This window comes from Calonectris borealis, chromosome 4, assembly GCF_964195595.1.
Source record: "Calonectris borealis chromosome 4, bCalBor7.hap1.2, whole genome shotgun sequence".
In the NCBI taxonomy this organism is placed as follows: Eukaryota; Metazoa; Chordata; class Aves; order Procellariiformes; family Procellariidae; genus Calonectris; species Calonectris borealis.
In genome coordinates, this window is record NC_134315.1 from 76,212,601 (window position 1) to 76,227,586 (window position 14,986).

Here is a 14,986-nt window from a genome sequence, read left to right on the forward strand (position 1 = left end):
AGACTTCATTTCTTTGGCTTAGCAAACTAGTATTAAGACTGCTTTATGTGTGCCTTTGTAATTTGAGCATCATGAAAGCTGTTAAATGAGAACAACGCTTCCCATTTGCTGATTTTTAGTAACCGTGTTTTCACTGCTTAGGTAGTTAAGCAGCAGGCAATGGTCAAGCTAATGTTTTGGAACAGTCTAGTTTACTACTGTACATGGCGCTAGTGTCCATTTCTCTAACAGCATACTTAAAAGAAACATTTATGACCTCCTCAAGTCTTTACTTTATCACTATAAACAAGCCAAGTTTTTCTACTCTCCTGTCAGGTGATATGTTCTGTATTCCCCAGGTCAATCTGTAGCTTTTCTCTGCGCTTCCTATATAGTGAATTCATCTTTTTCCTCAACATGAGTTGTTAGGGCTGTTGCTGGTATTAAATGAACGCTTAGTAATACTAATCTTTTTCTTTTACTAGAAATACTTTTCCTGATACTTCAGAAGATCATGTATTTTATAGTCTTCATAAGATCAGCTATTGCATTCAAATCCTTCCTTCATTGTCATTCTTCAAATTTAGAAACGTCTTCTAATAGCATAAGTATTTTTGATTAATCCACAAATGCATGACCCTTCACTGTGAATTACTGAATTTCACTTCACCTGTGTTATTGAAGTTCTGAGATACATCTGATTCATCATAGATGATACCCAGCCCTCTGTTTTTATGATGGCTTCTAATTCTATGTTATCATTAAAGCTTATTCTTGCATCCCTCATGCTTTTGTTACAGGGCCATTGATGGTCTTTTCAATATTTTACATTTTTGATGAAAAAAATTCTAAGCCTTCACCATACTTGGGTTCCAAAATCTTCATATCAAATATTTGTATATGTGTTTTTGCTGAACTGAGACGTGAGCAATAGTTCTGTGGTTATTTTCTATAAACAGGGTTTTTATGGTAGTTTTGCTGGTTGCCAGTCCGTATTTCAAGCAGTGTCACCCCTCTCTGGCTCAGTGTATATATGGCAAGGACTTTGAGCTTCAGTTTCCTTTGATCTGTTGAATTGTTTTCTCCTGCTGACACTACACTCTGTAATATTTCTCCTTCTAATCATACAAGAACACTTTGGCCTTATCTAAATCTGATTCTCTCTCTTGTGGGCTTTTTACTATACCCCACTGGAGTATCTGAACCCCAGTTTGGAATTCCCTAATTATCTGACCCTATTTTATTTATAGTAGTTCTTACATCATCAACATGTTATACAGACTCAACAACAAAATTAATCGGGTTAGGATTTCTGCATTAATTAATAAATGGTATTTGTCTTTTGGGATCCAAAGTTTATGCCAGCCTTTTGCCAAACATATGTTACTGTAAAATATGCTCAAACCAAGAGAGAAAGAAAGAAATCTCTCCATGTTACTCTGCTGCAGCTATGAGCAAACATACTCAAACTACATTGTTTTCTATACAGAAGAGAAGGAAGAGTACTGGTAGTGTGTTTGCCTGAGAGGCCCACAGCTCTGCGATTCCATCTCCAGGGATCTCATTTCCATATTAAACATGTCAAATGACAATGACTCTGTCTTGCCTTTAGCTAGGTTGTCTCAGTGGTTAATTACCCTCACTTTAAATGTATGCATTTATTCTAGAGTGACTTTACCTAACTTTGGCTTCAAGCCAGTTAGCTTTGTGTTTCTTTTCTGCTAAAATAAAAATCACTGCCGTCATCCTGTTTTAACAAAAATTTCAGGTGGTACTAGGTCCAGTGCTTTTGAAAAGGCTAAGGGTATGATGATGTATTTGGTTTGTAATAGAACTTCTGACTGAATCAAGGAGTACACCTGCTGTGTTTGGTGCCTTTTCTGTGTGACTGGTATTTGTGATGCTAATATCCTTTAACTCTTTCACATCTTCTACTTTGGTCTGCACTGATGTCAGATTAATCCATCCATATCTCAGGTCTTTCCATTAACCCTTTAGAAATATTATTACAATATTAAATTTGTAGTAGTTATCTGAGGCTTCGCCAGGTTTCAGCAGCTTGGATAATCTCTTCAATAATCTCTGTATTTGAAAGAATGGAGAGGTGGAGTCATTGAGGGAGCTGGTGGAGGAGCTTGCCAAGCCGCTCTCCATCATTTACCAGCAGCCCTGGTTAACTGGGAAGGTCCCGGACAACTGGAGGCTTGCCAATGTGATGCCCATCTAGAAGAAGGGCCAGGTGGAGGATCTGGGGAACTACAGGCCGGTCAGCCTGACCTCGGTGCCGGGGAAGATTATGGAGTGGTTCGTTTTGAGGGTGCTCACGAGCCATGTCCGGGACAACCAGGGGATCAGGCCCAGCCAGCACGGGTTCATGGAAGGCAGGTCCTGCTTGACCAACCTGATCTCCTTCTATGACCAGGTGACCCGCCTAGTGGATGAGGGAAAGGCTGTGGATGTGGTCTACCTGAGCTTCAGTAAAGCCTTTGACACTGTCTCCCACAGCATTCTCCTAGAGAAGCTGGCGGCTCACGGCCTAGACAGGTGCACTCTTCGCTGGGTAAAAAACTGGCTGGACGGCCAAGCCCAGAGAGTTGTGGTGAACGGAGTTAAATCCAGTTGGCGGCCGGTCACGAGCAGTGTTCCCCAGGGCTTAGTTTTGGGGCCGGTTCTGTTCAATATCTTTATCAACGATCTGGACAAGGGGATCGAGGGCTCCCTCAGTAAGTTTGCAGACGACACCAAGTTGGGTGGGAGTGTTGATCTGCTGGAGGGTAGGAAGGCTCTGCAGAGGGACCTGGACAGGCTGGATCGATGGGCCGAGGCCAACCAACTGTATGAGGTTCAACAAGGCCAAATGCCGGGTCCTGCACTTGGGTCACAACAACCCCAGGCAACGCTACAGGCTTGGGGAAGAGTGGCTGGAAAGCTGCCCAGAGGAAAAGGACCTGGGGGTGCTGGCCGACAACCAGCTGAACATGAGCCGGCAGTGTGCCCAGGTGGCCAAGAAGGCCAACGGCATCCTGGCCTGTACCAGAAATAGTGTGGCCAGCAGGAGTAGGGAGGTGATCGTGCCCCTGTACTCAGCACTGGTGAGGCCGCACCTCGAATACTGTGTTCAGTTTTGGGCCCCTCACTACAAGAAAGACATTGAGGTGCTGGAGCGTGTCCAGAGAAGGGCAACAAAGCTGGTGAAGGACCTGGAGCACAAGTCTGATGGGGAGCGGCTGAGGGAACCAGGACTGTTTAGTCTGGAGAAGAGGAGGCTGAGGGGAGACCTCATCGCGCTCTACAGCTACCCGAAGGGAGGTTGTAGCGAGTTGGGTGTTGGTCTCTTCTCCCAAGTAACTAGCGATAGGATGAGAAGAAATAGCCTCAAGTTGCACCAAGGGAGGTTTAGACTGGACATTAGGAGAAATTTCTTTACTGAAAGAGTGGTCAGGCCTTGGAACAGGCTGCCCAGGGAAGTGGTGGAGTCACCGTCCCTGGAAGTATTTAAAAGGCATGTAGATGAGGCACTTAAGGACATGGTTTAGTGGGCATGGTGGTGCTGGGTTGACGGTTGGACTCGATGATCTTAGAGGTCTTTTCCAACCTTAATGATTCTATGATTCTATGATTCTATTTAGATAATAACCTCTGATTATTCCCCCACCCCCCCCATTTTATTGCTTAAGAAAAGTGCCAATCTTTGTTCTTTATTTTGCTCCACTTTAGGTCTAGATCCAAAACAGATGCTCAGTTTCATTTTAATAACAAATGAAAACCATACAGTCCTCTGGACAGATAGTTCCCAGCGAGACAAATACACTGCTTGCAGTTTGTAATAAGCACCTTTTTTTTTTTAATGTGGATTGTGATTTGAGTTAACCCAAAAACTGTTCAATTTTGCATGAATATATACAGGTCGATTTTGTTTTATGATGTCTTACTTCCCAGACTAAGAAAAGCATATCAGTAGAACAATTAGAAACTGTAGGAGATCTCTTTTTTCATAGAAACATTGCACTCTACAATAGAGAGTGGTACTGTATTGAAACAGTTCCTATTACTGTATTTATTTATTTAGTGCCAAGTCGTATCCTCCCTTATCCCCTGAAGAATGGGGAAGATGGCTGTGCTTTTGAAGAAAGCTCATTTAGATGACATGGCAAAGTTTGATGAGTACTTCGTTACTTCAGATTTAATTTTTTTAAGTTTGCATAACTTCTCTCACTTATGACTGCTTTAGTATGCAAGAATGCTAGAAATAACATGTTCAGCTCGGGTGAAGGGAAGAAGGAAAGGAAATAAACCACATAATGCATCATTCACTCTCTTAAGACAATTAAGGTGTGGCACAGGAAGGCGTTGAAAGGATCCCTGTCCAAATCTGCTTTGATGTGTTAACTTTATATTCTAAATATTAGAATAAATTATGCCTTAGCTTCACAGGCATATGCACAAGAGATTGCTGTGACCTGCCAGGGAGTGAGCTCATCAGCAGCATGCTGGTGCAGGGAGTGTATTTCAGCAGCACTGCAAGCTGTTGAAGCAAAGAAGGGCAAGCAAAGCAATCCAAGCACCAGGGCTTGTCCTACAAGTCTGCCTGCGTGCGTTAGCGACATGATAAAGTAAATGCAGTTCTGCAAGACTTCTTCACTGCAAACCAAGTCCAACGACTGTCAAGAAGACGAACAACTTATTTTTAAAAATTGAAGTTTGTAATTATACAGTCACAAAACTTTAGTGGGGTATTTCCTGTCCTAATAGCACTGAAATGCGTATTTTGTTTTCCTATTTATCATGACTGCCCTGTGAAGGAAGAGCCCCTTCCAGTTACTGTCTCAGTGACTCCACACAGGCATTTTTCTCCCATATTCTTCACTCTGGATGGTAATGCCAGAAAAATTGGACAAGGAAGGACTGATTTACCAAAAACATAAAACTGAATCAAATCCAGCTTATGTTTGCAATGTTTTTTTGGTGTGTGTTTTTTATTCATTTATTTTATTCAAGGGAAAGTACGTGATCATGGAGGCTTGGATGCCTCTCTTTCTTTCACTAAATAGAATTATGTGTTTCTACAAAGAATATCAAATTTTATCAAATGAAAATTTTCTTTGTTTCATTGCCCACCCACACAAATGCTTTCAGAGTTAACCTTTCAGTAAGAGAACTGAGCTTTGCTTTCAGAGATGAGAAACCTTGCTCTTGTTATTTGGAATCATCTGTCTGATGAAGACTTGAGCGGTGAAAAGCAAAGTTTCTGTCAGTAACAACTCATTGCTGGGCGCTTGTTCCAGTCTGGCATTTCAACAGTTTGATCATTAATTTTGGAACGTACTTGCTGGATGTTTGCTGTTTACTGTGGTCTCCAGTCTTCACATCATGTTAAACATAGTAATGTAATAACTGCAATAAGTACACCTTACAGATGAGCATAAAAAGGTCTTGCCACTTACATGCTTCATCTTAAAAGGCACTATGCCAAAATTTGTGAGAACAAAACTTCTATATCTTGATTATACTGAAGTTTGGAGCAAATCTCATTAAAAGTTTTGGCTCTGACTGTGCTCCATTAGGAGCATATGACCTATTCCTTATGGTTATTATTCACGCCTTCAATGTCTGTAAATTTATTTTGTTTCCTAAATTATAAATTGTCAAAAAATTTAGTGTTCTCCTATGACTCAGAAGATAATCTGGGAAAAAAAAACCAAACCAAACAAAAAAAACTCTTAATTTTTGGCTTATGCAAGGAGCATTCCACCTCAGACTTTATCTATGCTTAATTCAGCCTGCCAAAATGCTTTGAGAAGAATACTGCAGCATCAATTCATTGCAAATGCATTTTATTCAGATAAAGGGTTCAGTCTACAATTTCTTCTCTTTCCATCTTGAGCATCCCAATATCCAAAGGTACACTAGCCTCCAGTTCATACACAGATGGAATTTTAGCTGTTTGTCTTCAGGTCTGTAAACCTTTTCATCTCGTGTTTCTTTATCTTTTCTCGTGACAGTTGCATGACTCGGTATACTGGAGACGCAACTCCACAGATACACGTGTTGGCTGGAGCATATGCTCAGTGTGGTTTGGTATCTGAGGATTCTCTAGTCTCTTGGTTTTATCCTTTCCCAATGCCAGCATCGTTTCCCCCTGCCTCCAGATACGCTGCCTAACATATTAGTCTATTTAGATGTTCACTAGAGGTTTCTTTGGTCTTCCTTATTGAATATTCAATTGCCAGCAGTGGGTGTAACTGCCAGTGTTGACAGCTCGTTTTATTTGCAAACGTAGACTGCTCCCTTAGGCACAATTCCTTTGTTAATGATGTTTCCAAGCCATACGGAATTATGCAACAGTCGTGAGAGTAACTACTGTCTTATGTCATGTTTTAATTCTTTTTCTAATTCGCATTTGTCCTTATATATGTTTTCAGAACTCAGATCTTTACACTTACCTGTACGCTGAGCTTACTGTAAGCAGATGAAGTTTGCGTCTGTTTCATAGAATGCAAAAAGACCACCGAATAGAAAACAACTGGATTTTGAACTGCACTTTAATGCCTCCATGCAGGAAGACAGGATCATAGTAAGCAATGCTTTTGATAATAAATGGAGCATTCATATCTGAGCCGTCTTTTAAAGTTAAAAAAACCCCATCATATTGAGTATAGATATTCTTTGAAGACATCATGGGTAAAAAAGAGTTAATCTGCCTTTGTAGAATGTTTATTTTGCTCTTCTGTCAAAAGAGAATGAATGGATTTACCCCTGTCTTTATCCTTCACACTAGCAGTAAAGCTAACTAAATTGTAGGAGGAAACATATGTGCCTGTCATATGCAGCATAGTATTATTAAGTGTATTTATTTGTACTATGAACATTTATGATCATCCACTGAGCCATCAAGTATTACCTTCTGTCACATGAAGTGCAGAAGTTCTCTGAATGAATAAATGATCTGAAGTGACCATTGCTGTATTCCTGGGATCCGAAAAAAACTGTGACATTCATGTAACTGCAGAGGCTTGCCCAGCTATAACAACTTCAGCTTCCTCTAAAATAAGAGAGGCTTAGCAAAAGAGAGAGTAAGATTTCTGTCAGTTTTAGCAATAGAACTGATCACTAACTAAATGAATGTGGTTATTCTCCACCATCTTGACTGAAAATAAATTTGAAGTGCCTACTTAAACCATGCAACTCCTCTGAAGCAAATATAGGACAGCGCTTTCCAAGGGCAGAAACTATAGTGGACTATTTTTGGCTCTAAACATAAGCAGCTGTAGTTCCATTGAAATTAGAGAAGTTGTATTGCTTTGTACAAAGGTTCCATTTCATTCCCAGGTTGGAGTTTAAAATTTTCAAAAACTGTGATTGCATTTCTTCTGTGACATTTTCAGCTCAATAGTAAACAGCCTTACTCATAGTGAATAGGAGGAAAAATAAGAATAATGGGTATTTTCACCAGTAAAATTCACATACTCTTAGATTGGTTTTTTTTTTCCTGCGTGTTCCAATCTCAGGAATACTTTGACCTAGTGGCTTCACATATGTGTCACTTCTCTTTCAAAAATGCGTGCCTAGTTTTTACTTAGTAAAGTTTTTACTGAGATTGAGCCTGCGTTTCAGAATTAATAAGCTTTGTGCTGATGTGGCTGCACTAGTACTCGAACAAGGCAGTTTAAAACTGGCAGGGGTATCTTTACAATTTGACTGAAGTTTGGAGGTACATGAAGCAGTACGTAGGCTTAGCCTTGAAACTCCTTTCTTAAACAAAAGCCTATGCTCAGCTTTAATTATTGAGCTCTTAGTTCTCCTCCCTGATATTCTCTCCTACCATTAAGAGACCAGACTGGTTTTCCTTGAGAACTTTCCATGGCATGTTTATGCCCATGATACTTTATTGCTTAAGGCTGACAAACAATAGCATTGCCACAGTGCAGTACAGTGTCTGTTTTTCCTTTCAGTAGCCCAAGCTTTTTTTTTTTTTTAAACTTTCTCCACTTCAGATTCCACATGTGGCTTCTCAGGAGAATGACATTTCTCTCTTAAGTGTGCTCGGAGGAAATATGTGAATCTAGATGTCAGAATGTTTGAGTTGTGAGAGACTGGGAGTTGAACAACTATCTTGAGATCTGTGTAATTTTTGGTGCTTTGCCTCGCACAGGAAGGGGTTGTGATTCTCATTTGTCTGTCTGATGGTGAGTTCTCCAGAGGGAACGTCTGTTTCAGACAGAAAAAAGAACTGAAAACTTCTTCATCCTGTAACTGACCCTGCCACTGCCATGCTGATCAAGAAAAAAATACAAGAAAAAAATTCTTTTCTCACCTACCCTACTTCTGTGCCAGTGAAAATCCATTTATTTCAGAGAAGGACTTTTTTATTTAAATCCATATCTTTAAGAAACAAGTCAAACTTGTCAGCCATGTGATTCAGTTTACTCATCTGTAAAATTGACAGCATGTTTCATCCTTAGCTGAGAACTGTGGGTGGAGGAGAGTTATTTGTAATGTAAGTGAAAGAAAAAATAGTTTGTGCAAAGAATGATTGTTTCTGACATACTAGTTATTAAATATATTCTGGTTTGAGTAAAATCCTTGGTATGTCATAAGGCTTTGTTTCAATGACTAACACATTTTTATGGACATTCCAACTTTGAACCCTGCTATCAAGTTACTGGCCCTGCAGCAATGTCCCTAAGTCTGTGTTACAGGAATATTATGTTGCTTATATAAATGCTGTCAAAGCCAGGTGGATATTTTGTTTTTGCTAATTGTGTTGGACTACAATGCCAGCATTTGGTAGTCCAGTGATATTACTCAGTGGAATTTCACCGTTTATGCCAGCATAAGCTTTTTTCCCCTCATATCTTTTGTACGTCTTAGTGATGTTACTGTATTTGTAACTTTGTGTGGTATAGTTGAGTCCTGTCGGTGTAGATACCAAGTGTGAGATTAGTCACTGGTTTACCCCTAGAGCCAGGCTGACATCATGCCTATATTGTTATGGAAACAATTAGGTCACTGGTATGTTTTGCTAATTTAGCTGATGCCTTGGTTGTCAGTGTCTGCCATATTTGTCGCTATATGGAACATAGTACCAGATTGTGCCGTGTTCTTAAGCAGGACATGAATCACTGTGAAAGTAGCTTTTTGATTGTCTTCTCTGGAATTTCAGTGTATGTTCCTCAGTCAGCCTCTCGGTGTGTTAGTCTTCTGTATTTGGAAGTCATATCTTCCTGATTTGACTTCCCCACTCTTGACTATACTTACTTGTTTGTAACCTTCTTTATAACTCCGTACATCAGTGGATATCAGCATGTGATAAATGCATTGACTAGGAAATGATCTTTGTGTCATTGCTGTAGAGCAAACGCAATTGCAAAAGCAATTATTATTAGCTGTGATTTACAGTGTAGTTGTGTTTCCCCTTTCTTCCCTGTTCATCGAACTTCTCAATGGCAATCAAGTGCCTTATATGCATATCTTTTGAAAATGAAACAACATTTCTATTCTTTAACTGTACAACAGTAAAGAATAGAGATTCTAGATGAGTTCAAGATCCAACAGTGCTCAGTGTTTTGCATATGCATATTGAGTATTTTCCCTGCAGAACTCGGTCTACATAGACTTGTCAAAAAGGAGACTTGTTCATAGTCAGCTTGGAAATTTGTAGCAGAGCTGGGGGCTGTATTGCTAGTGCTCACTGTTGACAGTAATAGCTAATGCCCCATCCCTTACAATAGCTATAAAATCCATTTAGCAAGAAAACATCTTCAAAAGCTTTTGGTTGGGTTTTTTGTGTGTGTGTTCTCTGTGAACCCACAAATATATTCTCACTATAACAGATTATCTCCTGAGATTATGAAGTCCGTCATTTTCAGGAAAAGCAAAACACACATTTGTTAGGACAAGTATAACTTTTTTATTTTTGTCTTGATGCACTTAGGTGGACTTGATAACCTCTAAAATTTCTTTCCAGATGCATTTTCTGTGATTCTTTTGATTGCACAGCACTTGTGATCACTAAGTAATAGATTCTAATAGAGGAAACTTTTGCAAGGCAAAATAAATTCTGTAAGAAAGGGTGGTCTCAGTATTTGAACTGTTTCTTAAGAAGGCCTAGCTTGGTCTAGAATTATCATTAAATTCATGACACAATTTTCACAAACCTCGCTTACATCAATGAAAAGAATTCCTCACACCAAAGTGAAAATAACATCATCACAACACAGATGAAGGAGCTTCAAATCAGTGCAGATACTTACGGGTTAGCACTTGCATTGCGTCCCCTTACTGCCTTGTAAAGTGATACAATCTTAAAACTAGAGGACAGATTTTTCTGCGCAGCAACACTGCTATTTGGATACTGAGGGCTAATAACCAATTTAAATAAAAAACTATTCAGTATTTCCTTAGGCTATTATGTCAGAAATTTTGATTGACTCCCTTTGAAGCTATTTTTAGTTGTAACTAGCACTTAGTTACCGAGCAAGCAGCTGGATTTGCAAAGAAGCTAAATCCCTTGGGTAGTGATATCTGCTAAGGTTATTCAGGTGGATTTGAAAAGCATAATAAGGGATGCAGTAGGAGCTTTGAAAGCTTCCTCAACAAAATATCAGTTACATTGTAGTATGCCTGACTGAAATCCTAATAATATTCTTTTTTTCCTTTTTTCAGTTCATACTTCACCATCAGGGCATCTGTCTGCCCCTTTGGTTTTGAAAATCGGTTTATTGACATTATCCATGAAAACAAAATGTCACCTGAGCATGAAGATGTAATTTATGCATTTGTCCGATTGTTTACAAAGGATTTAGATCAGCAGTTTAGCATATGAAGACAAATGACATTTGTCAGTGCCCTTTTTGTGCCAAACAGGTCGTTGTGGTGTTTTTTCTGACATGATACTAAAGGAGAGCAAGACAAAATACTTCTCTAATGGCTTGTTATATCACTAAGATGATGTAGCAAGAAGTTACTTGAAAAATCAGTTTCTGTTGTCTGAGCTCAGTTAGTTTGTATTGAAAAAGCACTGTGATGGTAGTTTAGCAAATTAGAGTGTGGTTGTTTATTTCCTTGCGAGCAAAGACAAATGCAAATACTGTATTTCTGTTATTTAAAGTTATAAGAAAATTATTTTTAAAATTTCCATAGACTTGGCAACTTAGTGAATTTAGATACATTTTATATTTCTACACATCAAATTATATTTATAAATGTGTATTTCATACTTTCGGTAATATGGAAGAAAATGAAACTTTCCCATGACAGACCAGGTCAAATAAATCCCCCTTGAACACCTGAAGTCTTAATGTCGACTTTTAGATTCCTAAATCGAAAACTGTGATTTCTAAAACCTCCAATTCAGCCTAATTTAGGAAGTAACTAAATCTCCAAATGTAGTGCTGTTCTGCTCTCTGATTCCCAGCCCTCAGTCGTTCTTGTGTGCGTACGTGGCACTGTCTCAGGCCAGTAGAGCTTGAGCAGCTCCATCGCTAACTCAAGCCTGAAGTCAGGCCAGGTAGAGAAGACCAGGTGTGCCTCCACCTGCATCTCTGAACAGCTCTGTCCAGTGGGCCGTTCTGGAGCGTTCGCTGAGAAGGTTTTGCTCCTTAGTAAGCGCAGTTGCTCCTTCCTCCTGCGGCGTGGCCGAGGTGTGGGTGGAGGGTGCCTTCCTCTGGCACCTGCAATGGAGAGCATCCCACCAGCTGGATTTGCAGGGTAGGAAGTCTGTGCTTCCATTGCATGAATGGAAAACAAGCTTCAGTACACAAGTTTGGAGTTCTTAGTTGACAACAATTTTTTTATTTGGTTTTTTTTTTTTACCTTATGGCCAACTTCAGCTTGCCTTTTTGGTGGTAAAGCCAGTCCAATAATATTCTCTGTCCTTTAAAAAAACATCTGTATGGACGGAAAGGCCTCCCTGGAAGAGAAAAAATTGCAAGGTGGGGCTTGTATTTCCTGTACAGTGTCACTGGAAGGTTTTTGAGGGACTAAACTTCCCAAGTAAAATGTTCTGTGTTTTGCTTCTAACGTATTTGAATTGTGACGACTCCTCTTTTAAAACGTGCAGAGTTCAAAGACTACCATATTCATGAAGCAAATGATATTTCTCTGACTGCCTGCAGAATAGAAATATTAACGGGTGCAGTTCTTGTGCCTATGGCTAAACTGATGAGTGACTAACATCTGCCCCTTTTTGAAGTGTCTGCTGGGACTTGTCGAACTGTTACTTGAGTGAGTCGTAAGAAATGACAGAATCCATATTTTCACATACACCTGTTTGTTCCTTACACCTGAAAAGAGAGTGGAGAGTGTAGATGCTTAAGAAGGGGCACAGAACTGAAGACCAAAAGCTGTGTTTGGGCTGAAGTGAAGGATGTGAGCATACGAAGTCCTAAAATACAGTTCTGTTCTGGAAAGTGATGGCAGCGAGTTGCATGAGACCTCTTCATTGGAGTCCTAGGCTCAACTTCGTGAAGAGTCACAAATTGTGCTCCACTCTGTGTATTGCAGGCAGCCCTAGTGACACCAGTAGGATTAATCACGCCATGTTCATGTAACGATCTGTGTAAATCATTGCAGAATTGGTCAGTGACCTCCATTTCAACTTTATATGCCTTATAACTACAAAATTATTCTTTTGCAATTGTTGGCTACGTAGAACCTCATTGATTTGGGAGTCAAACTGCATGTTTGTTTGGGTTTTTGTCATTTGTAAGGATAATAAGGAGCTCACATTAAGCCTTTATTTACATATTTGTAAAGCTGTTGTCTCCTGGGAGAAAGCTGAGAGGAATTTAGGAAGGGGTGACAGCAAATCAAGAAGTAGTAGAGGTTAGCTCCCTCTGAGACAGCTCTACAAGATTTAGGTAAGTAAAAAGTTAGGAAAAACATGTTTCTGTGTTTTCTTATTTAAATCAGTGTCTAGAAAAGTTGTTTGCAAAATATACTGAGCTATGAAAAGTCCTCTTTGTTCCTACCTAATTCGGCGTGTGTGTAGATATCTGCAGTATCTGTAAACTTTTTCTGAAAACCTTTTCTCCGGTGGTTGCAGTAGTTTTGGCTACCTATACGGAATGTGTTCAGAAGTCTTAGGACTTTTTTCATTCATAGCTTCTACTTGATTTTAACGTGTGATCCTCTTCTGGAAGGTATAAGTGGAAATGGAGTTGTTTTATTAAATTTTGCCTGTTGACTTACTGAAAATGTTTGAGACAAATAAAAATTTGCATTTACTCTCCTTTTTGTTTTTATACTCAAAAGAGAGGAAAATGTACTGCACTTTTGTCTCTAGGTATGTATTTATCTGCTTGTAAATGCTGGGACTTTATATTTTCCTACTCCACCCTTTACTTAAGTAATTGTCTTTGAGGTTTGGGGGTTTGTTTGGGATTTTTATTTTTATTTTTTTTCAAAATGTGTGTTTGACTGTAAAATAAGTATAATATCCTCTTGCCTCTGGGTTTTTTTCTGGGGAATTTAAGGTTGGGTCAAAGCGCTGGTCAAACGTAGAATTATGAAAATGCTGGAGAGAGAAGTCATTGAAGGTCTTATGTAAATGAGAGATTCCTTGAAGAATAGCACTTTCATGACAGGAGGGAGTTTGGATTTCGCTTGAATTTAAACTCCTGCTGTTACTGAGGAAATAAAGCCCAGCTGATTATGTGCAGCGCAAGAGAATTGGGGTCTCCTCCCTGTTCCTGTAGAGAATGTCATGGTGTCCAGGGTGAGGAGCTTCAGGAAACAAGGATTAGGGAAGAAAGAATTAGGGGAACCTTGAGCCTTATAATTTGTGGGAATTATGCATATGTATAGTGAAAAAGAAACCTCACAAACTATTTCCTTTGCTCTGGATTCCACAGTCTGCGAGGCAGCCAGGTCTCTGCGCGCCACTATTTTGTCAGTTCTTGTAGAAAAAACATTTTTTCCCGAGTTGTATATTGTAAGGGGCTCACGGCTTTAGGAGTGCAGAGGTAACAGTGAGTTTCCCCACAGCCCATCAGAGCCCTTGCTTCAGGGAAGATGCGGGGAGAGGAAAGGACTCAGGAGGATTGGATGTAGATTGTACCCTTTTCACAAAGCTGCGTGGCCCTGCCTGCCGTCATTTCTGCTGAGGTGTGCTCCTAGCCCGCGTGCCCTGAGTCCTCTCTCCCTAGCCGGGTATTGCGTTTCATCCTTCCTACCTCAGGGGTATGGTGTGCTTCAGCTTCTCTCGTGTGCGAGGGAATGGAAGTGAAGCAAGGTACCAGGGTTGAAGGAGTGGGTAGCTGAGCACCTTTTATTCTGTGAGGAATACATTGAGTTTTCTGTTCATTATAGAGGGATGGTCATTGAGTACACTTTATTGGGGAGAGCAGTTTTGATCACGCCCTGACTAAATCTGTGTTACATTACTTTTCTCATGCTTCCCTCAGAGAAAAGACCTGGGTTTAGAATCATAGAATCATAGAATCATTTAGGTTGGAAAAAACCCTTAAGATCATCGAGTCCGACCGTAAACCTAGCACTGCCAAGTCCACCTAACCATGTTCCCAAGGACTGCATCCACAGGTCTTTTAAATACCTCCAGGGATGGTGACTCAACCACTTCCCTGGGCAGCCTGTTCCAATGCTTGACCCTTTCAGTGAAGAAATTTTTCCTAATACCCAGTCTAAACCTCCCCTGGCGCAACTTGAGGCCGTTTCCTCTTGTCCTATCCCTTGTTACGTGGGAGAAAATCCCATGTTTCTTTATGGCAGCAGTCCTCTGGAGGACTGTTTTTCTGTTTTTCACAACAGCAAGCAGAGGAGTAACTACATATGTGCCTGGATGGGGTGAGTTGCCTGGACAGGAACGAGTGCTTTGTGGAGAGGGAGCAGGCGTGTGGGAGCTGGAGGAAGCAATGAAAAACCAGTGTTCTCTCTTGGGCACTCTGCTTTCTTCTGTTTGACACTGAATACTTCCTCTGCTGTAATGTTAACGCCCAGAGATGTCAGCCTGGTAAGTTTTCTCAGGTGTTTGTCAACTGCTTGATGT

At 40.2% G+C, this 14,986-nt stretch overlaps 1 long non-coding RNA gene across 1 annotated transcript in view; it reads left to right on the forward strand.

Moving 5' to 3' along the window:
- The window catches only part of LOC142082225 (uncharacterized), a 23,287-nt gene extending 16,743 nt beyond the window's left edge, over positions 1 to 6,544 (forward strand). The window contains exon 5 of the long non-coding RNA XR_012673620.1: positions 5,982 to 6,544. This is a non-coding gene — a long non-coding RNA (uncharacterized LOC142082225). The remainder of the gene's footprint in view (positions 1 to 5,981) is intronic.
- The last annotated feature ends 8,442 nt before the right edge of the window (positions 6,545 to 14,986 follow it).